This window comes from Monodelphis domestica, chromosome 2, assembly GCF_027887165.1.
Source record: "Monodelphis domestica isolate mMonDom1 chromosome 2, mMonDom1.pri, whole genome shotgun sequence".
NCBI lineage: Eukaryota > Metazoa > Chordata > Mammalia > Didelphimorphia > Didelphidae > Monodelphis > Monodelphis domestica.
In genome coordinates this window covers 86164288-86186942 of record NC_077228.1, presented here as the reverse complement: position 1 = coordinate 86186942, position 22655 = coordinate 86164288, and the positions used below count along the sequence as shown (strand labels likewise).

General features: G+C 36.8%; 1 long non-coding RNA gene across 1 annotated transcript in view; it reads right to left on the bottom strand.

Annotated features, from left to right (window-relative positions):
• Positions 1–16333: 16333 nt before the first annotated feature.
• Positions 16334–22655, bottom strand: part of LOC103095794 (uncharacterized) — a 31090-nt gene continuing 24768 nt past the window's right edge. The window contains exon 5 of the long non-coding RNA XR_008916128.1: positions 16334–16763. This is a non-coding gene — a long non-coding RNA (uncharacterized LOC103095794). The remainder of the gene's footprint in view (positions 16764–22655) is intronic.

Genomic DNA, 22655 nt, shown 5'->3' with positions numbered 1-22655 from the left:
AATTGAGGAGTAGAAAGAATAAATGACTTGGCCACAGTATGGAAATAATAACAGAATTAATTTTCAAATGATGTCCTTTTGACATAAATCTAAGTGGTCTGTTGACTCTTCCATCTTGCTTTTTAAACCTGGAACAATTCTCAAAGACAAATTCTTTACCTTGTAATATGCTACTCTCTAAAATGGACAAGTTGCAGATCAGCTGCAAAACTTTGAAGTATTACTTCAGTATCTTTTTTTTTAAACTCTTACCTTCTGTCTTGGAATCAATACTGTGTATTGGTTCCAATGCAGAAGAGCGGTAAGGGCTAGGCAATGGAGGTTAAGTGATTTGCTCAGGGTCACACAGCTGGGGCATGTCTGAGGCAAGATTTCAACCTAGGACTTCCCATCTCTAGGGCTGGCTCTCAATCCACTGAGCAACCCAGCTGCCCCCAGATTACTTCAGTATCTTGATGGTATATTCCAATGATCTCTGAAACTGCTACCTTGCAAGAGAAAACCTTAGCTGGTAACATTCAGTAGAAAAATTCCATTTCCCTTCCCTAGCCAATAGCAACCTAAGAGTGTTAGATAAGAGACACTGAAGAATATATTGCTATAGGATTCAGTTAAAATTTACCTCTTTACCTTAAATCTCCTATGCCTTAAATATTTTATATATGAAAAAGAAACTGCACAATTGTACTTTCTTTTTTAAACCTCCTTACTCCCTTTAACAAGAAGAATCTTCTCAAAGTGAGTAAGATAAGTGTAGATACATTTTTTTTTAAAGAATGGTCTTTCCGAACTTCTGGGTAAACATGGCTGCAATCTAGATGTGGATTGCTTCCTCTCCCTGGCACCAAATGAAATAGACTTCCTTAAAAGAGCATAAAAGTCACCTTTGGAAGAACAGAGGGACTCTCCAGTACCCCAGAGAAACGAAGGTACATGGGATTTGAACATTTCCACAACATAAGAAGGAGGAAAAAATTGCACAAAAACATTAACTGAGCCACCCTCCCCTCCCACCTCCCCCACCAAACAAGAGTAAGGTATCAGAGCTCTCACTGGGACAGTGAGTGAGTGAGGAATGTCTCTGTCGGGGGGGGGGGGGGGCACACCAGGGTCCTTGGGATCTAAAGACGGCTAGGCAATGACCTCAAAGGGCAGTTTCACGGGAGAATCCTGCCCTGAGCAAAGGGGCGGTTGCGCTGAGAACAGGGGCAACTGTGTGGAGCACAGGGGTGGCCGTGCTGAAGACAGGAGAGGTTGCGCTGAACACAGGGGCGGTTGCGCTGAGCACAGGGGCCTGTGCTCTAAGAAAACTCAGAGGCTGGGAAGAACTAGTCTGAGGCAACCGAAATTCACAGAAAATCTGCCCATATCACCCAGACCCCAGACCAAAAAGGAAAGGGGAATAAAACCACCAAAGGAATGGCTCACACAGCCCAAAATCAAGCTTCCAAGAAGAAAGGGAAAAAAAGTGACTATTGAAAACTTTTATGGTGGGAGTACCCAAGGAAAAGAAGAGAAAGAGGATGAAACCCAAACAAAATCAAAACATACCTCCCAAAATGGAAACTATCCGCAAGCTCTGGAAGAACTCAAATTGAAGCTTATCCAAAACATGAAAACCTTCTGGAAAGAAAAATGGGAGAAAGAGATCAGCAGTCTGATAGACAACACTTCTCAATTGGAGAAAGAGCTCGAAGCATCTAATAGAAGGTCAGACAAAGCTGAAAAGCAAAACCAGTCCCTAAAGACCAGAATTAACCAACTCGAAGAAAGCGAGATTACAAAACAGCAAGAATCAATAAAGCAAAGCCAAAAAATTAATGAATTAGAAGAAAACATGAAATATCTCACTGAAAAGGTCACAGACCAGGAAAACAGAGGAAGAAAAGACAACATGAGAATAATTGGTCAACCCAAAAAACCAGAGATAAATAAAAACCTAGATGCTATACTACAGGAGATTATAGAAAAAAAGTGCCCACATGTTCTGGAGCAAGGGGGCAAAATAGAAATAGAAAGGAGAAAACACTCTATACTAAATCCCCAAAAGAAAACCCCCAGGAATGTAACCGCCAAATTGAAGAGCTTCCAAGAAAAGGATAAAATCCTATAAGAAGCCAAGAAGAGGAGCTTCAGATATAGGGGGGCTCCCATGAGGATCACTCAGGACTTAGCAACTAACACACTAAGAGACCGCAAAGCACGGAGCACGATATTTAGAAAGGCGAGAGAGCTGGGTCTCCAACCAAGAATCAACTACCCAGCAAAACTGACTATATACTTCCAGGGGAAAGTATGGGCATTCAACAAAATAGAAGATTTCCAAGCATTTGCTAAGAAAAGACCAGAACTTAATGGAAAATTTGATATCCAATCACAGAAAGCAAGACAAACATGAAAAGGTAAATATGAAAGAAAGGGAAAAGGAGATAAATCTTATCTTTTTCTTTAAGTCAAACTCTCTTCAATAAGGACTACATTCACATCAAATTATATATATTAATATGTGGGGAAAATGTATTGTATAACTCTCAAAAATTGCATGCATCATAAGAGTAGTTAGAAGAATCATGCATAGGGAAAGACTGCGGCATTAAGAAGATTTGGTCAAAGGGGGGGGAAGTAAGAAAAAGGGATGGGGGGGATCATCGATAATACTAAGACCTACTTCAAGAAATAGGGGGGGAGACTAAATGGAATAATCTTTCCAATACAAAGATACACATGGGAGGGGAGGGGAAGAATTCTCATATGAGAAGGAGAGGAAGAGAGCGTGAAGTGGTATTACTTAAACCTTACTCTCAGTGAAATCAAATCTGAGAGGGAAGAATATCTAGATCCAGTGGGATCCTGAATTCTATCTTATCCAACAGGGTAAGAAAGAAAAGAAAATTAAGGAGGGGGTGGGGGAAGGGAGTATAAAAAGGGAGGGAAGGAGATGCGGGAGGGGAAGGGAGCATAAAAAGGGAGGGGCTAGAAAGGGAAACATATCAAGGGAAGGGACTAGGGGGACTGACCTAAAGTAAATCACTGGTTCAAAAGGATATAGCTAAAGAAGAAAGGTCAGAACTAGGGGAAGAAATCAAAATGCCAGGGAATCCACAAGTGACAATCATAACTTTGAATGTGAATGAGATGAACTCACCCATAAAACGTAGACAAATAGCAGATTGGATTAGAACCCAAAACCCTACCATTTGTTGTCTTCAAGAGACACATATGAGGTGGGTTGATACTCACAAGGTTAGAATTAAAGGATGGAGTAAGACCTTTTGGGCCTCAACTGATAGAAAGAAGGCAGGAGTTGCAATCATGATATCTGACAAAGCCAAAGCAAAAATAGACCTGATCAAAAGGGATAGGGAAGGTAAATATATTCTGTTAAAAGGGAGTATAGACAATGAAGAAATATCATTAATCAACAAGTATGCACCAAATGCTATAGCATCCAAATTTATAACGGAGAAACTAGAAGAATTGAAGGAGGAAATAGACAGTAAAACCATATTAGTGGGAGACTTGAACCAACCACTATCAAATTTAGATAAATGAAACCAAAAAATAAATAAGAAAGAGGTAAGAGAGGTGAATGAAATCTTAGAAAAATTAGAGTTAATAGACATATGGAGAAAAATAAATAGGGACAAAAATGAATACACCTTCTACTCTGCACCACATGGCACATTCACAAAAATAGATCATACACTAGGTCACAAAAACATGGCACTCAAATACAGAAAAGCAGAAATAATAAATGGAACCTTTTCAGATCATAAACCAATAAAAATATTGATCAGTAAGGGTACATGGAGAGGCAAATCAAAAGTAAATTGGAAATTAAATAATATGATACTCCAAAATCGGTTAGTTAGAGAAGAAATCATAGAAACAATTAATAATTTCATTGAGGAAAATGACAATGGTGAGATATCCTTTAAAACCTTATGGGATGCAGGCAAAGCAGTATTTAGAGGAAAATTCATATCCATGAGTGCAAATATTAGCAAATTAGGGAGGGGAGAGATCAATGGATTGGAAATGCAAATCAAAAAACTTGAAAGTGAAGAAATTAAAAAACCCCAGAAGAAAACCAAACTAGAGATCATAAAATTAAGAGAGAAATTAATAAAATCGAAAATGATAGAACAATTGAACTCATAAACAAGACTAGAAGCTGGGACTTTGAAAAAACAGACAAAATAGACAAAGTAATGGTCAATCTAATTTATAAAAGGAAAGAAGAAAGGCAAATTAACAGCATCAAGGATGAAAAAGGGGACCTCACCAATTAAGGCAATCATTAAAAAACTACTTTGCCCAACTATATGGCAATAAATATACCAACCTAGGTGATATGGATGAATATTTACAAAAATATAAATTGCCTAGACTAACAGAAGAAGAAATAGATTTCTTAAATAATCCCATATCAGAAAAAGAAATCCAACCCACCATCAAAGAACTTCCTAAGAAAAAATCCCCAGGGCCCAATGGATTCACAAGTGAATTCTATCAAACATTCAAAGAACAGCTAACCCCAATACTATACAAACTATTTGACATAATAAGCAAAGAGGGAGTTCTACCAAACTCCTTTTATGACACAAACATGGTACTGACTCCAAAGCCAGGCAAGCCAAAAACAGAGAAAGAAAATTATAGACCAATCTCCCTAATGAATATAGATGCAAAAATCTTAAATAGGATACTAGCAAAAAGACTCCAGCAAGTGATCAGAAGAGTCATTCACCATGATCAAGTAGGATTTATACCAGGGATGTAGGGCTGGTTCAATATTAGTAAAATCATCCACATAATTGACCACATCAACAAGCAAACTAACAAAAATCAAATGATTATTTCAATAGATGCAGAAAAAGCCTTTGATAAAATACAAACCCATTCCTATTAAAAAACATTAGAAGGCATAGGAATAGAAGGGTCATTTCTAAAAATAATAAACAGTATATATCTAGAACCATCAACTAATATCATCTGCAATGGGGATAAACTAGATGCATTCCCAATAAGATCAGGAGTGAAACAAGGACGCCCATTATCACCTCTATAATTTGACATTGTACTAGAAACACTAGCAGTAGCAATTAGAGAAGAAAAATAAATTGAAGGCATTAAAATAGGAAAGGAGGAGACCAAGTTATCACTCTTTGCAGATCACATGATGGTCTACTTAATGAATCCTAGAGATTCAACCAAAAAGCTAATCGAAATAATCAACACTTTCAGCAAAGTTGCAGGATACAAAATAAACCCACATAAGTCATCAGCATTTCTATATATTTCCAACACAGCTCAGCAGCAAGAACTAGAAAGAGAAATCCCATTCAAAATTACCTTAGACAAAATAAAATACTTAGGAATCTATCTCCTGAGACAAACACAGGAACTATATGAACACAACTACAAAACACTCTCCACACAACTAAAACTAGACTTGAATAATTGGAAGAACATTAACTGCTCATGGGTAGGACAAGCCAATATAATAAAAATGACCATCCTACCCAAACTCATTTATCTATTTAGTGCCATACCCATTGAACTTCCAAAAAATTTTTTTTACTGATTTAGAAAAAAAAAAGTAACAAATTTCATTTGGAATAACAAAGGATCAAGGATATCCAGGGAAATAATGAAAAAAAATACAAAGGAAGGGGGCCTTGCAGTCCCAGATCTCAGACTATATTATAAAGCAGCTGTCATCAAAACAATTTGGTACTGGCTAAGAGACAGAAAGGAAGATCAGTGGAATAGACTTGGGGTAAGTGACCTTAGCAGGACAGTATACAACAAACCCAGAGAAACCAGCTTTTGGGACAAAAATCCACTATTTTATAAAAACTGCTGGGAAAATTGGAGGACAGTGTGGGAAAGATTAGGTGTAGATCAATACCTCACACCCTACAACAAGATAAATTCAAAATGGGTGAATGACTTGAACATAAAAAATGAAACTATAAGAAAATTAGGCGAACACAGAATAGTATACATGTCAGTCCTTTGGGAAGGGAAAGATTTTAAAACCAAGCAAGACTTAGAAAGAGGCACAAAATGCAAAATAAATAATTTGGAATACATCAAATTAAAAAGATTTTGTACAATCAAAATCAATGTAACTAAAATCAGAAGGAAAGCAACAAATTGGGAAGCAATCTTCATAAAAACCTCTGACAAAGGTTTAATTACTCAAATTTACAGAGCTAAATCAATTGTACAAAAAATCAAGCCATTCTCCACTTGATAAATGGGCAAGGGACATGAACAGGCAGTTCTCAGCCAAAGAAATCAAAACTATTAATAAGCACATGAAAAAGTGTTCTAAATCTCTTATAATCAGAGAGATGCAAATAAAAACAACTCTGAGGTATCACCTCACACCTAGCAGATTGGCTAACATGACAGCAGAGGAAAGTAGTGAATGCAGGAGGGGATGAGGCAAAGTAGGGCCATTAATTCATTGCTGGTGTAGTTGTGAATTGATCCAACCATTCTGGAGGGCAATTTTGAACTATGCCCAAAGGGTGATAAAAGACTGTCTGCCCTTTGATCCAGCCATAGCACTGCTGGGTTTGTACCCCAAAGAGATAATAGGGTAAAAGACTTGTAAGTAGCTGCGCTCTTTGTGGTGGCCAAAAATTGGAATATGAGGGGATGCCCTTCAATTAGGGAATGCCTGAACAAATTGTGGTATATGTTGGTGATGGAATAATATTGTGCTAAAAGGAATAAAAAAGTGGAGGAATTTCATGGAGTCTGGAACAACCTCCAGGAAGAGATGCAGAGTGAAAGGAGCAGAACCAGGAAATCATTATACACAGAGATGATACACTGTGGTACAATCGAAGGTAATAGACTTTCTCCATTAGCAACAATTCAATGTCCCTGAACAATCTACAGGGATCTAAAAAACACTATCCACAAGCAGAGGATAAACTGTGGGAGTAAAAACACCAAGGAAAAGTAACTGCTTGACTACAGGGGTGGAGAGGACATGTCTGTGGAGAGACTCTAAATGAACACTCTAAAACAAATACCAACAACATGGAAATGGATTCGAATCAAGAATGCACGTGATACGCAGTGGAATCATGTGTCGGCTATGGAGGGGAGGGAGGAAAAGAAAATGATCTTTCTTCTCAATGAATAATGTTTGGAAATGACCAAATAAAATAATGTTAAAAAAAAAAGAATGGTCTTTCCTCCTTTACATATTTTTAAAAACATTCATTGAGAGCATTTTTTGGAAAAGGGCATATTTCATATGATTAAAAATGAGAAACTATAATTATTAATGCATGCAGTTAATCTAAGGAAATGCTATTATATTTTTGAAACCACCAGGATTTATTAAATTATTTGTTAGCAATTTTGCTAATGAGATAAAAAAAAAGTAAACAGTCAATAAATACCATAATGGTAGTAAGTTGTTTTATTTTCTATTCCTTCTCAGAAGGTCTGAGTTCATAATATCTTCAAATAAAAGTCATAATTCAGTCACATAACTTCAAAGTCCATAGTCAGAAGACATCCTGGATAGCACAACCTAAACCTGAGTAATAGCCCTCTCTACAACATGCCAAATAAGTGAATATTTGTACTTTACTTTCAGATCTCTAGTGAAGACGTATTCATTTTCCCCCCAATACTTTATATAATATTATAAGGAAGAGATAGGTTTAGGTTTGCAGAGCACGGAGGCATGAGACCAGCAGGAAAAGATTCTGGAATGCTTCAGAGGGTTGGGGGTTGAGCAAGAAAATTAAAAGGCTGTTAGCAGTTGTCTCTCTCTAGATTTGAACCTGGAGAGAATGGATGCTGAGTCCTGAGGGTTTGACCCTATCCTTTATTGCTGCCTTTTTTGCTATTCTTGTGCTATGTATCCTGAAGAAGATCTTAAGAAGCTGTCTCTGTCCTGTGTCAACATCTAGTTCTTAGCAAGAAGAGGTTCAAATCCAGATGGACTTGGGACCTTTCCCTGGATCCCTGCCTGATCTGTTATTGACCAGTATCTTTAATAACCACCAGGAGACTTTAGAGCAGGACAGATAGATAGGGACTGTGTTCACAGCATAGCAGGACAGGGAGATAACTCTCTGAAAATCCTTTGAGATAAGGCATTAGCTATTGGGTTACTCAGCTAGTAAATTTATTGTAAGGGCTTTTCCCCTTACCCTCTTTCTTTTGAAATAAAATACACTCCCATTTACTGAGATGTTATCTGTGTACTGGTCCCAGACCAGGCTCTGCCTGGTTCAGGCTAACTGTTTGGTCCTTTCATCCACAGTGCAGAACCTGTTACTGGCCCAAAGTACATACTTAATCCCATTTAATCTCATCTGATCCCATCTCCTAAAAATACCCCATTACATTTGGGAGTTCTCTATATATAATCACTAAAAATTTTCTAGTTCTACCCTCTAAAATGATCTTATACTTCTATGTGAGACCCCTTGGCACAGTTGAAAACTATGATACTCAAATAGAACCCTCACAAAAACCCAAACATTTTTCATGGTGAATAATTCCATAAATTGATTTTCTTGTGTGTTAACAAATTCTTTCTCCATGCTAGAAGACCTCCTCCAAATATCCTGCAGTTCACCAATGGCTTGCTTAAAAATAGCAATTAAACCTGAACTCAGTACTCTAGATTTGTTCTGAATAGAAGTTATCAACCAGCAAATCTCATGATTGTTACTATTTCTACACAGATCTAGTAAATTCCTCATTCAGGCCTTGATAACTTCATACCTAACTTGTTCAAATAGATTCCTAATTGATACTCATGAAAATTTCTTTCTTTCTTTCTTTCTTTCTTTCTTTCTTTCTTTCTTTCTTTTCTTTCTTTCTTTCTTTCTTTCTTTCTTTCTTTCTTTCTTTCTTTCTTTCTTTCTCTCTCTCTCTCTCTCTCTCTCTCTCTCTCTCTCTCTCTCTCTCTATCTATCTATCTATTTTCCTGATATATGTCTTTAAATATTGAATCTATTATCTCACCTGCTATCCTATTTAGGAAAAAATTGCTACTGTTGAATGAGATTATATCTCAAATTCTGACATTATCATACTTAAAATATTAGTATAATTCTATGATTCAAACCTTATTTTCCATTACTATACATCAGGTCAAATTGTTTTTTATTACTGTAACATTCCTGTTATATCAAATACAAATTCCTTCTCATTATCATTTTCTGACATTTGCTTATACTGTAGGATACTATCAAACTTAAGGCTTGTAAGTGTTAAAAGGTAGGAGTTTGACAAAAATGAGAACAGTTGAATAAAACACCTAAGTTTAATTTGAGAAGTACAGATAAAAAACAGAAAGGAGGAAAGAGAGATGATTATTCTAATATCTTTGGACTATACCTAAATTCCTAATACTAACTAAAATTTCTAAAACCCTACTTCTAACAGTCTTCTGAGGACAGATTCTTCTTGCCTGGTAAGACCAGTCCTATCTAACCTACACTCTCTAAAACTGATTCACTGACTACCTATCTTCCTAAATAAACAGACATTAATTGCCCATGACCTCCTCAAATTAGTTTTCTACCAATCAGCTGTCAGTAGTAAACTGCTAGTGGCCTTTGACTAAGAGACAGACCTCCTGCTTTCTTGAGATTCAAAAGCAAAAGACATAACTGCCAAATCATTCCTTCCTTATCTCTTGCCTCATCACTTTGGTAACAGAATCTTCAGCTCTGGGTCACTAACTCCTATCAGTTCCGCTCTACTTAGAAATCCTCTTCTCCTAACTCTTAAAGTGACAGAGGGAGAGATTAAGAAATCACCTTTAATAGGGTGAAATCATACTTACCACAAAGAATCTTATTTTTCCATATTCCTATTATTCCAGACACCAGAGATAATATTTGGGTAAGAATTTCATTTCCATCAGTTTACAGTTGGCCATGTTTTTAAAGTCTCCTTCAAAATATCAACTTTTATAAAATAATGTCATGGTCTATCTGGTTATTAATGTTTTGCCCCTCCCCCTTCCTTAGGCTTCATGTATCATCATTCCTTTCACACCTTTATCATGTGATTTTTTAATTATAAATCTCTCTCTCCATACATATAATATGTATAAATGAGAAGAAATTTAAGTAATTCATCATATATAATAGTGATGGTAAACCAAAGGTACTGGTGCCAAAGTTGGCACACAGAGCTCTCTCTCTGTAGGCATGTGCAACATCCTTCCCAGACTTGTTACTAAAAAGCCAAAGAGATTTGGGGTGGAGTGGTTACCCTCCCCCTCTCCATGTGCCTGAGGACAGTATTTGCGGGGGACTTTGAAGGAAGGAACCAAAATTCAGCTAACTGGGGGATCAATATAAGGTGAAACTTCCTTACTTCCTCCCTTTTCTGCTGTTGACCAATGGAGTCAGACTGACTAGACTAAAAGGGTAAGTAAGATTTTCCCTCAGTCTCCTTTTTTGAAATGATATTTGAAGTTCCCCTCCTAATACATTTGAATCTGATTCAAGTTTCTATTGAAATCAAGATGTCTATTTTATTTAGATATAAAGGGTTGAAGGGTAAACAGAACAGGGAGGTAAAGGAAATACCTACATATTTTCCCTATACTGATCTTGAGGGTTTGAACCAGGGAGTCTTCTTTAGAAATAATCTTTGGGTTCCCCTAAAGGAAAAAGGAGTCTTTATCCCAAACATTTGCCACCAGTTGAGCAATAAAATCTTCTGCTGCTCAGGTAAAAAGATTGAGAGATTTTGAATATCTTCACAGTCAAACGTAGTTCTCCCTACCAGCTCCAAAGAGCCCAAGACAAGAACTTTTCTTCCATACACAATCTCTTGCTTTTACAACTCTGGATCCTGACTTCATGTTGTTTATCTCCCTTTTGTCATGACATCTGAGCAACATGGGTTTTCACCTTTTTGTATAACCAATTACATTGATTTCAAATCTTGTGTGTGATTCCTTTAGTGAAAAATGTTCAAAACAGCTTTTGGTATTCTTATAATGTCTTGCTCTGGGTAATTGCCTGATATCTTGTGTTTCTGTTGTGACCCTGTTCATATTTCTGGTTCATATAACAATTTCTAACTATGTGCCCAATCTTATTGCACAGGAAACATTTCCTAGTTTTTCTCTGACCCCTTTGATTTTGGTAAGTAGGACTAGAGTATGTTCTAATGGTATTTAAGTTTTCCACTTCTTCAATTTCTTTTTTTTTTTTTAATGATTCTGGTCTCTTGGAATTTCTGTTTTAGCTCATCTTTCTTTCCTTTTCTTTCTGATTTTCATGGAGGTATGTGACTATTTCCCTAAGTTCAGAGACTGAGGAGTCTTACTTGGTGAAGAAATTCCTAAAGAAATTCCTCAACTGCAGATAATATCTCTTTAGAAACTGTCTATGGATATGGGCCACTGATTCCTGTGAGTCCTGGCTAATTCCCATTATTGATTCAATATTTTCAGTTAATCTATCAATATAACTACCAGGGTGTTCATTTTTTTTTTCTTGGACCATCCTGTCAAACTTGCTCCAAGTATTTGATCTAGAGCAAAACGATCTAATTGATTTCAGGTGTTCCCTGTATCTTTTGAGATTTGTGAAATTAGCTGGTCTTGCAAAATCGAAATCCTCACATTCCTGTGCCCTAGGCCAGTCAGTCAAGCTCTCATCCTGCCTGGTCTTTTCCACAAATTGTCTCTGTTTCTGGGGGCTAAAAACTTCTCTCATTATAAGTTCAATATCTTGAAAATTGAGCTCATTAACTTTGAATGCCCTTTTCAGCTCATTTACACATTGTAAGGCTCAGAGAGGAATTTCAGAACCGTTTCTTTAGCAACTCCAAGTCTTGGGTGGCAAAAGACTTGTGCACCTTCATGTGCAAAATGCCAGATCTGTCAGTGAGTCAAGCCACATCATGGAGAGGCATGATTTTGTAAGCCCCTGTGACCTCTGTTGTTGTGTTTTCCAGTTTTCTACCATCCTTAGTATTGCCAAAAACATTTTCCATAGCCATTGTTTCATTGGTTTTGTCTTTGTTATTTCCTAGATTAACTTTGACCTCAACCTTATCCTTATTTGTTTCAGTAGTCCTCATCTCTTTAACATTGTCCTTCTCTTTGTTTACCAAATAATCATTACACATCTTCTTTACAAGGTCTTCCAGTTTGCTATCTAAAACTAGCATTTGTGTAGACTTTCTTGGTGACAGCATCCTCAAAAAATATTTCAGATAAGATAGAGTTTGAATGGTAGCCATAAAGATCACGTAGATTTGGGTCACAACCTGACAAAATACTGAGTTAGAGAACAGTATCATTGTAATAAAAGACATGGTGTTTGCAAATCAATTCAACTATGTCCATCATTACAGATGTTACCCTGTAATAGTTACGGTGTTGTAAATGATACAATATGTGCACTATATTCCTATTGCCATAAGTACAGAAGCCCAGCAAAGTACCTGCAACATTTTTTTTCGTTTATAAATTCCTCTGTCCTTGAACCCCTCAAAATGGCTACCCTTGTTTAGGGGTTCCAACTGTCAACCCTCCTTTCAGTTGCCTGGGATGGGTTCTGGCTTTTTCCTGGGGTGCAAAAATTGTATTAGCAGGGGACTTTGAAGGAAGGAACCAAAATTCAGCTAACTGGGGGATCAATATAAGGTGAAACTTCCTTACTTCCTCCCCTTCCCCCAAGTTGAGCTGTTGACCAATGGAGTCAGTCTAACTATAGACTAAAAGGGTAAGTAAGATTTTCTCTCAGTCTCCTTTTTTTTGAAATGATGTTTGAAGTTCCCCTCCTAATACATTTGAATCAGATTCAAGCTTCTATTGAAATCAAGATGTCTATTTTATTTAGATATAAAGGGTTGAAGGATAAACAGGACAGAGGGAAAAGGAAATCCCTAGGTATTTTCCCTATACTGACCTTGAGGGTTTGAATCAGGGAGTCTTCTTTAGAAGTAAGCTCTGGGTTACAATCTGCAGGGATCAAGGAGAAAAAAACACTATCCAAAAGCAGAGGACAAACTGAGGGAATAGAAACACCGAGGAAAAGCAACTGCCTGACTACAATGGCTGAGGGGACATGACAGAGGAAAGACTCGGAGCGAACACTCTGATGCAAATACTAACAACATGGCAATGGGTTCAAGTCAAGAACACATATGATACCAGTGGAATCACGCGTCGGCCACGGGGGGTGGGAGGGAGGAAAAGAAAATGATCTTTGTCTTTAATGAAAAATGCATGGAAATGAACAAATAAAATACTATAAAATTAAAAAAAAATAAAAAAATAAAAAAAATAGAAGTAAGCTCTGGGTTCCCCTAAGGGAAAAAGAGAGTCCTTATCCTAAAGATTTCCCACCAGTTGAAAGATAAGATCTGTTGCTCAGGTAAAAAGATTGAGAGATTTGAGGTATCTTCACAGCCAAAGGTAATTCTCCCTTCCCAGCTCCAAGGAGCCCAAGACAAGAAGAACTCTTGATTTTTATCCCAACTGCCTTTTGAACCTGGCTAGAATTCCATCTCATTCCCCCCAGGTCCTCTGGAGTTCCATCTGCTCTTCTTCTGATGCATTTCTTCAAAATTCAGTTTTTTATTGTTTCTGATCATCCCCTTGTACACAATCACCCATTTCTGTGTTCATACAAAGTCAACCAGACTTACGCATTAAAGTTCAGTACTTACCTTAAAAATTTACTAATGTAGTCTATCTATTTTATGAAATATACTATCCTAAATATTCTACCCCGCCCCCAAAATAACAAATCCTAATCTATTCTCAATATCCAAAATCTTTCTAAGGTCTGTGCTAAGATTAGGGCTAAAGGAAAGTGGAAGGGAAGGGAAAATTCAAATACAAAACTATTTTGAACACAAAGGATTTACAATGAAACACATTTCTGTAACAAACATCTTCCTATCACAAAGAACCATAACAATTGTACTATGAACTCTTATAAACTCTCTTAACTCCTAAGGTAACTATATTTCTTTTAAACTTATATGATAAGATTTAGTATCATTTTGTCTCTAATCTATCTATAGCTTCAAACTTCCCTAAGCTAATCTTTCCCTTGTGTGTTAACTGTTAGTCTATTAATATTCTTAAAGTATGTTAATAAATTAATCCATTAGTATCATACAAATGTACATTGCTTTTTCTGTACAAACTTTACATATATACAACTATGATATATTTTTACATGAGTCTTGATCAGAAGTCATTCAGACAGAATCTTTGTAACTTCTTGCCTGCAAGGTTCCTGTAGAAGCTCAAATAGGTTGATCATATGTATGATGCAACCCAAAAAATATCAGTGTGAAATAAATGTATGTGTGCTAATTATGAATTGTATACTTACTCCATCAATGAATCCTCTTCATGATATGATTTTAATGTATATGTGAATGCATTTCTCTATATGTGAAATTAACATGTATGACAAATAATCTTACATGACCCATTACCATTAGTCTTTTATTTTAAAGTCCTTTTGGCGTCCTTGGTGTAGATTGAATGCAAAATATAGAGGTCCTATGGCTTCCTCTGTACAACATTCATATTTGCCTGCCTTCTCACCTTGATTGAAGTCCTTTCTTCTTTGATGATTTTAAAATACAGGATCATGCATGTGTGTAAGATTATCATATGCATTTTTGTAAGATTGATTTTCTTTATGTGTGCATGTGCATGTAAGCAATGATAAAATCTTTATGTGTGCATGTCAGTCTTCTACGGTGTGAATCTTCATGTATGGGTGTATGCAATGCAGGTTTCTAATTTGTTATAAGTGTATCCTATGGTTTTAAGATTTGATATGGATATTGAGATTTGACTTTTCAGATTTGGATATGATTTGGAATTTTGTAATTTGGATATCTGGAGATCTGGAGATGGAAACTTTCTTCTACTCTTCATTTAACCTTGATTGTTGATCTAAACAGAGATTCTTTTTGATATCTATGTGTTAGCAGAGATTCTTGTTCCATATAAGCAGGGATTTGTTCTATGTTAGCAGAGATTTGTTCCTCTCTATTTTCATCAGAGGTTCATTCTTATATTAGCAATGATTCATTTGTTAACTGGAGCTATTTTCTTAATACCTAGAATTTATCCTATATATTTGTGCAATGCATCTATCCTGTTTTTCTTCATCACTCTCATTATTCTCATTTATAGGGAAAATTTCAGTTGTTGCCAGGACATTTTGCATCACTTCAGATTCTGATATTTCTTTTGCATTTTTTTCAGAATTTTTCTCTAGATCTATATTGCTATCAATATTTGTGGGCATAATGCTGTTTTATGTGTGAGATGCCTGAAACTATTAGTCAATATCTTCATGGAATACCCTCCCTCTCTTCCTCCCCTTGTAGAGATTGTTTTTTTAGGTGGAGGAGGAGAAATATAGGTAACCTGTTTCAGTTCTCATCTGTCAGTTGGTTTTAATCCTTCAGGGAAAACTCTCACAGAACCTATGAATTCATTAGTAGGTACTATCATTGTAACACCATCATCTGCCTCTCCCTCACCTCACCTCCACAGCACAATATCACCCAAAGAGAGAAGGAGGGGGGGACTATCCCAAATTTATATCCTCCCTATATCAGTATGTAATGTGAGAAGGAACCTAGGATGCTGGGAATTGGAGTTCTAGGGTACAGAAATTAATTACACAATCACTCCTATGATTCCCATGGGAAACAAGCATGTAGAAATCTCCCAGATTTACATTCTAGTTTTCCCAAGGAATAATCAATTTATATCTCTAAAGATCTATAACTAGAGGTACATATAACATTGGACTTTCTAAGGGGGTAATTACAATAACTTGGGGATAAGAGGGAAACAAAAGAGAAAGAGAACAAAACCAAAGATTGCTAGGCACATAGACAAAAACTCAAATAGGGGGCATTACCCTTTGGCATAAGAATGTACATTCAAAATAAATGTGTTCAACCCCTCACAGTTCAATTTCACTACATCTCCAAGTTCATTCTGCATCTTTTGTGCAGTGTGAGGTTTCTGCAAGCATCTCTGTGGTTCCTTCTCCAAACAGTTCACTTTCTGGATTCAGGGAGGTGGCATATTTCTTATCCTAAAATTAATCTCAAACAAGAAAATCTTTACAAATATGGAATTATATTCCAATTATACAACTCCCCCCCCTCCTCCGAGGAGGGTGTTGACAAACACATGGATTACCAAGGATGAATTATGAAGTATTTGAATCAATTATAAAAAGGAAGTCAAAAACATAAAAAATAGAAGAAAATTGTTTTAAAAAATCAAAATTAAATAGTATATAACAATTCTGAGTAAGCAAAGATAAGCCCATAACAGGTCCTAGAATCAGGACTTAATGAAGTAATTTATAATAAGAGTGTAGGACCATTTAAACAATATGCACTTACCCAATAAGCAGCCAGGATTACAGAAAATTGCCACACTTTTTAAAGACAGAAAAAGTACTAGATTTTAGCAGCAAATGGGAAATAGCATTCTCTGGTCTGATTTTACCTTTTTTCTCAGTGATAGGGGAGCCAATATTTTAGCCAAACTGAGATACTTTGTCTGAATCTGGCACGGGCAAATCCTGCATCTGACATTGTCAAACAACTGTTTCCTCAAACTCCAAAACAAGACTTCTGTCTTGGTGCAGATTCTCATCAATCCCACTGGAATTGGTTGATCTCTTTGACCTTGGGCTTCTTTGAACTGTATAGTGGCTCTTTTGTGATCCTTTCTCCTGGAATCAGACATAATCAATAATCAAAGTTCCATAATATTTTAATAATCAATGGCAGGTTTCAATAGTCTAAAGCTTTTGGGTATGCATTAATATTATGACTAATGGATAATGTACACTTATATTAGTGTAAAATTAAAAAAAAACATTAATACTGTTAACATGTCCTTCAAGTATAAAAAATGAGAGAAAAAAAGAAAACTCAAACACTTTGTTGCACATACAAGGAAAAACAATGATATTTTTTAAAATCAAAAATATATAGTTCACAATCAGTGAAACATTGTGTTTGCCAAGGAGAGGTGCAATACAAAGGTTTCTCACCCCAAAATGAGAAGCATTTCCTTCTTAACTTGACCATGATGCAGAGTATGAGTGCAAAATATTTTCACTAAGAAAACAGTTTATCTCCAGTCCAGGTATAGGACAGTACAAATAAAGATAGTAGGACTGTGCAAATAAAAATAATGTAACAGAACATATGACTAATAGCCAAAACACAGTAACTTAAAGTGACATAGCATAATAGAATATATTAACAACTTAATATGTGAACTTAACAAACAAAATTTAATCTTAAAACAATCAGCAAATACGAGATATGTGACAGGATAAAGTCACTCAGTGTCAGTAGAAGGTACTCTCTTTATAGGAGAGCATTGACTCCAAGAGTCCTTTTCTCCAATTTTGAAAGCTGTTGGAGTGGTTACTAGGACTTGAAGAGGATTTTCCCAGGCAGTCTAGGTTGCCCTAGTGTGCTGGAAGTTCTTTATATATACCTTGTCCCCTGGGTGTAGGTCATGGATGTAAGGATAATTTTAGTGTTGTGACTTATAATCTAAATTAATTGGTTGCCATGGGATATCTCAAATAATAAAATACCCAAGACAGCTGGAAATTATGGTGATTTTAATTAATATAGAGAGAAGGAATTAAGGAGAAGAGAGAGGGAGAAGGGATTTAATTTAAACTTCTCTGGCTCAGGCTGAGCCAGGCAGGAGGTAAAGGCCTTGGCCAAGGAGGCCTCCCCTAAGAGTCAAAGGAAAGGGAAGTCAGTCTTATCATTCACCACATGACCATCTCAAGAAAGCTTTCTGAAGGAGCTCCTCCAGGTTGAGTTCCAGGATCAAACTGGTGCCCAAGCCTGCTCATAGGAAAATCACCAGCCAGATCCACCTTTCCAGGGAAAGAGAGTGGAGAGGAAGTGACACACCCTATATAGATGGTTTTATGTCACTTTCTGTGTCTTATCTGTACCAATGGTAGCTCAGCTTGACTTAGGACAGCTCAGGGGTCTGTAAACTGTTTCTGCACATGTCTATCAAAGGCCATCCTCCTAGATACTTAATCCTTAAGTATGGGTGCAGACATTCCTGACCTTGTTAGACTAAGTAGGGTGGAGCAATGTAAAGTTCCCAAGACATTCCTGATCAAGTATCTCCATTGTTGCAATCAGGAAAGAGCTAAATCAAATCTTCTAAAGTAAGGTCTGAGTAGGGTGGAGTTTTAAAATTCATAATTCCCCCCTGATGATCATTGGGAGACTAGTCTCCCCATTGATCATTTAACATAATCATCTTGTAGTCCTAAAGCACTTCTAACTACAGATGTATACAATAGGAAATTACAATAATTAGGGAGGAATAAAAAGAGAGAAAGCAAAACCAGTGTTTTGCTAGGCGCATTGACAAAAAGCCAAATTAGGGGCAGTCCCCTTTGGCATAAAAGTGTATGTTTATAATAAATGTTCAATCAAACTTCAATTCAATCAACAACACCCAAAGTTCGCTCTGGATCTTCTTGATGGAGTGTGGGTTCTTCTGGCATCTTTCTGCAACAGTTCATCCTATGGATTTAGGAGTTATCAAGCTTTTTCCTTGAAGATCTTTTCTCAAACAAAATTCAAAATCTTGGATTTTTATTAAAATACACAGAGCAAGAAGTCTATAGGACCTGCTTGTATAGCAGTTCCAAACTCATGGAGTTCTTATAATTTGATTTGTAAATCCTATATACATGAGGGATATGTGTGAGAGAAAGGCTTAGCCGGCATAGGGGAATGTCCAAAAAGCATCTCATATGATGAGATGTGTAGATCTTCTTTGCACCTGCTTCTAAAATAAAATAGGGCCAGAGGGAGAATTTCAAGTCATTTTAAATGAGTCTCCATGCATAATTTGTCAATTATAGTTTTGAGATTTTTATTCATTCTCTCAACTTGACCTGAACTCTGGGCATGATATGGTACATGGAATTTGGGTATTATCCCCAAACAAGAATATATCTGGGATAAAACTGAATCAGTGAAATGAGTTCCCCTGTCTGAATCAATATGTGCAGGCAGGCTAAAGAGAGGAATGATCTCTTTTAAGAGCAACTTGGCAACAAAAGCTTTTGTGGCTTGGGCTGCAGGACATGCTTCTGGCCATCTGGTCAGTTGATCCACTATGTCTAGACAAAATTTATACTGCCCACCCTTTGGCAAAGTGATAAAATCAATTTGCAAGTGTTCAAAAGGTATGTAAGCCAGAAGACACCTACTAAAAGCTTTGCCATTAAAGGAATGCTTAATAAATGCTTGGCAAGTAGGGCAGGCAATGCACACTTTAGAGGTTATGGTAATTATGCCAGGGGCTATTGATACTCTTTTAACCAAGTCCACAATGACCTGGGTACCAAAGTGACCATTTTTGTGCATGAATTGGCAAATTTGCTGATAAAATCATCTGGGGAGAAGTTTTCCTTCAGATGACACCCATACTCTATTTATCTATCTAGCCTAAATTTTTTTGCTTCCATTTTCCACTTTCCTTTCATTATAAGAAAGAGATAAATTTAAGTCATCAATAGCTGCCAATGTTAAAATTAATTCAAGCCCTTATAAAGCCACTAGCTTTTTAGCAGTATCTACCCAGTGATTCCCCCTAGAGATAGAGTCAGTGCCACATATATGAGCAGGGCAATGAACTACAGCTAGGGCTTCAGGGAACTGAAGAGCAGAAAGCACTTCATTAATAATTTCTGCATTTGCTATATATTTTTAAGCAGATGTTAAAAATCCTCTTTGAAGCCACAGCATACACTGCATGACATATTCCAAAGGCATATCTAGAGTCTGTGTAAATTGTTTCCTTCTTATCTTTGGCAATTATAAAGGCATATTTCAGAGCTATCAGTTCTATACCTTGAGCCCTGTAAAGGGTGAAATTATGGTTGAGACTGAATGCATAATTAATTTAAGTCGCCAAGGATTTTATTTATAAAAATCCTAATGAAAAACCCAAATAATAAAATACACAAGTCAGCTGCCAAATTTTATGGTTATTTAATTGATATAGTAGAGAAGATTAAGAAGAAGGGAGAAGGAAAGGGTGAAGGATTCTCCCTCCACCTGGCTGGTACCTGGCAGGAAAATTAAAAGATACAGAAAGTAAGAGTTTGGAGTATGAAGGAGTAAGGAATCAACCTGAACTCCAAAAGGGGCTCAGCTGAGATGAGATGTCTGAACCTGACTCAGGTCAAGGACAAAATTCACCGCCAAAACCCAGACAATAACTGCCATCACTCCCAAGATGTTGGAAAGCCTAGCACACTGCCAGCCAGAGTCTCCTCTCCAGGGAAAGAGGAAGAGAGAGGAAGTGACGTGCCTCATATGGATATTTTTACATCACTTTTCTGTGTCTCATCTGTACCAATGAGGACTTAGCATGACTTAGAACAGCCCAGAGATCTGTCCTTTTTTTTTTTTTGCACATGTCTGTTGAAGGCCATCTCCTCAGATAATTAAATTTTGAGTTTAAGGAGACCTTCAAAATCTTGTTAAACTGAGTAGGGTGGAAAATGTAGAGTTTCCAAGACCTGATTCTGGTATTCCATGTATCTCCATTATTGCTAATCAGGAAATAGCTAAATCACATCTCCTAAAGAATGGTCTGATTAGGGTTGAATAGTTTTAAAATTCATAGCACTTATATTTGAGGGCAGTGAAGCTGAACACAGAGTGGCAAATTTTGTGACTACAGCAGCTCATGTGTAGTATATGCCATCCCTCATGAAAGAAGAACCATCAGTGAATAAGACTAAGTCTGAATTATTTAAAGGAGTATCCAGGAGATTGTCTTGAGGTTTTTTAGGCAAGGACACTAGAGATTCACAACTGTGTAATTGTTCTCCTGAGACTGGTAAATCAGGAAGCAAGGTTGCAGGCTTTAGACCTGTACAGCATTTTAAGGTAATATTCTAATTACATAATAAAGTTACTTTGTACCTATGCAAGTCTCTGATGAGAAAATATCTGTGTTCTATGTCTGAGCAACAATGTTTTGACTTCAAGTGGGCACATTATGGTTAATGGGCATCCCACGACTAAATCAGGAGATTTAGTTACCAATCAAGATATGCCTCTAAGACATGGTGGTATTCCAGAAGCTACTGGGTCCAGCTGGGGCAAATAATAAGGAACTGGAAGTTGAAAGGTACCAAAGGTTGAGTTCAAACACCTAAAGCTACCCCTCTATGTTTATGTATATACAAAATAAATGGTTTATTGTAATCTGGGATGCCTAGAGCAGGGGCAGACAGGATAGCTTGTTTTAATTTTGAAAGAGTTGGCATGCTTTCTGTCTCTAATTTAAGAGTTTCAGGGACAGATTTTTTTTTGTCAGAACAATAAGAAGGTTGGTGATTTCCCCAAAGCAAGGGATCCACTACCTACAAAACCTGATTGCTTCAAGAATTGCCTTCAACTGTTTCTTAGTGGAGGGTGTGCTTTTTAATTTCTGAATATTTTCAATGTGCTTAGGGGAAATGGAACAGGCACTAGCAGTTAAAATGAACCCTAAATATTTCACTTTAGGGAGACACCACTGAACCTTTGGCTTAGAAAACCTGTGGCCTCTTTTATGTAGCTCTAAAAGTAGATGTTTTCTATCTTCTTGGCAAGCTTTGGTATTTGGTGAGGTCAAGAAAAAAATCATCCATAAACTGTATCAAATAAAGTGCTCCTTAAACTTATTAGTTTTCAAATCTTGGCTTAAAAATCTGTAAAAAACAAGGTGGAACTTTCCATGAATACCTGTGGTAATTGGGTCCATGTCCTTAAGGAACCTTTCAGGTGAAGACAAATATATGTCTTGAATTGTCATGAACAGGGATTGAAAATAAAGGTGAACAGAGGTCTACCACAGTAAAATATTTTGTGGTGCTTGGAATACAGGAGATAATTGTGACTGGGCTGGGAACCAGCCCATGACATGATTATTTACAGTCCTTAAATCTTGGACAAACTGATAGACAATTTTTCCCATTGGGGCCTAATTTTGGCTTTTTTAAGGTAAGCTGGGTGTATTATATCCAGATTTGTATGGAATTATTATTCCTTGATAAATTAATGAAACTCTCACTTGGGTAATTCCTTCAATTGTTTTTTTTTTTTGATAGAGGATATTGAGGAGTGGAAGGAGATGGACCACCTTTTGTCCTAATTTGAACAGGAACAGCTGATTTAAGTAGGCCAACATCAGAAGATGATGCGGCTCAGAGAGACTCAGGTATATCAGCTGGAATTTCAAAGGTGGGTGGCTCCTCCATCTCCTGACTGTCTGAAAGAAGTATGAGGAGTAAAGTTAAGGATTTCTTAGGCAATTCCAGTGACATAGAGCTATCTAGAGAGCAAGTTATTGTGGCTCTAAGCTTGCATAAAAGACCTCTACCTAGCAAATGTTAGGTATTAGGAGGAAAAAAATGTCCACATTGGTCCCATAGACACCATTCTAGGGAAAAGCTTTGGTACCTTTAGGGGTGGCTCTGATATCCCAACTACATTTAGCAAGCCAGAAAAATCACATTCAGAATCAGTTTTACTCATTAATACTGATCTAGATGCTCCAGTTT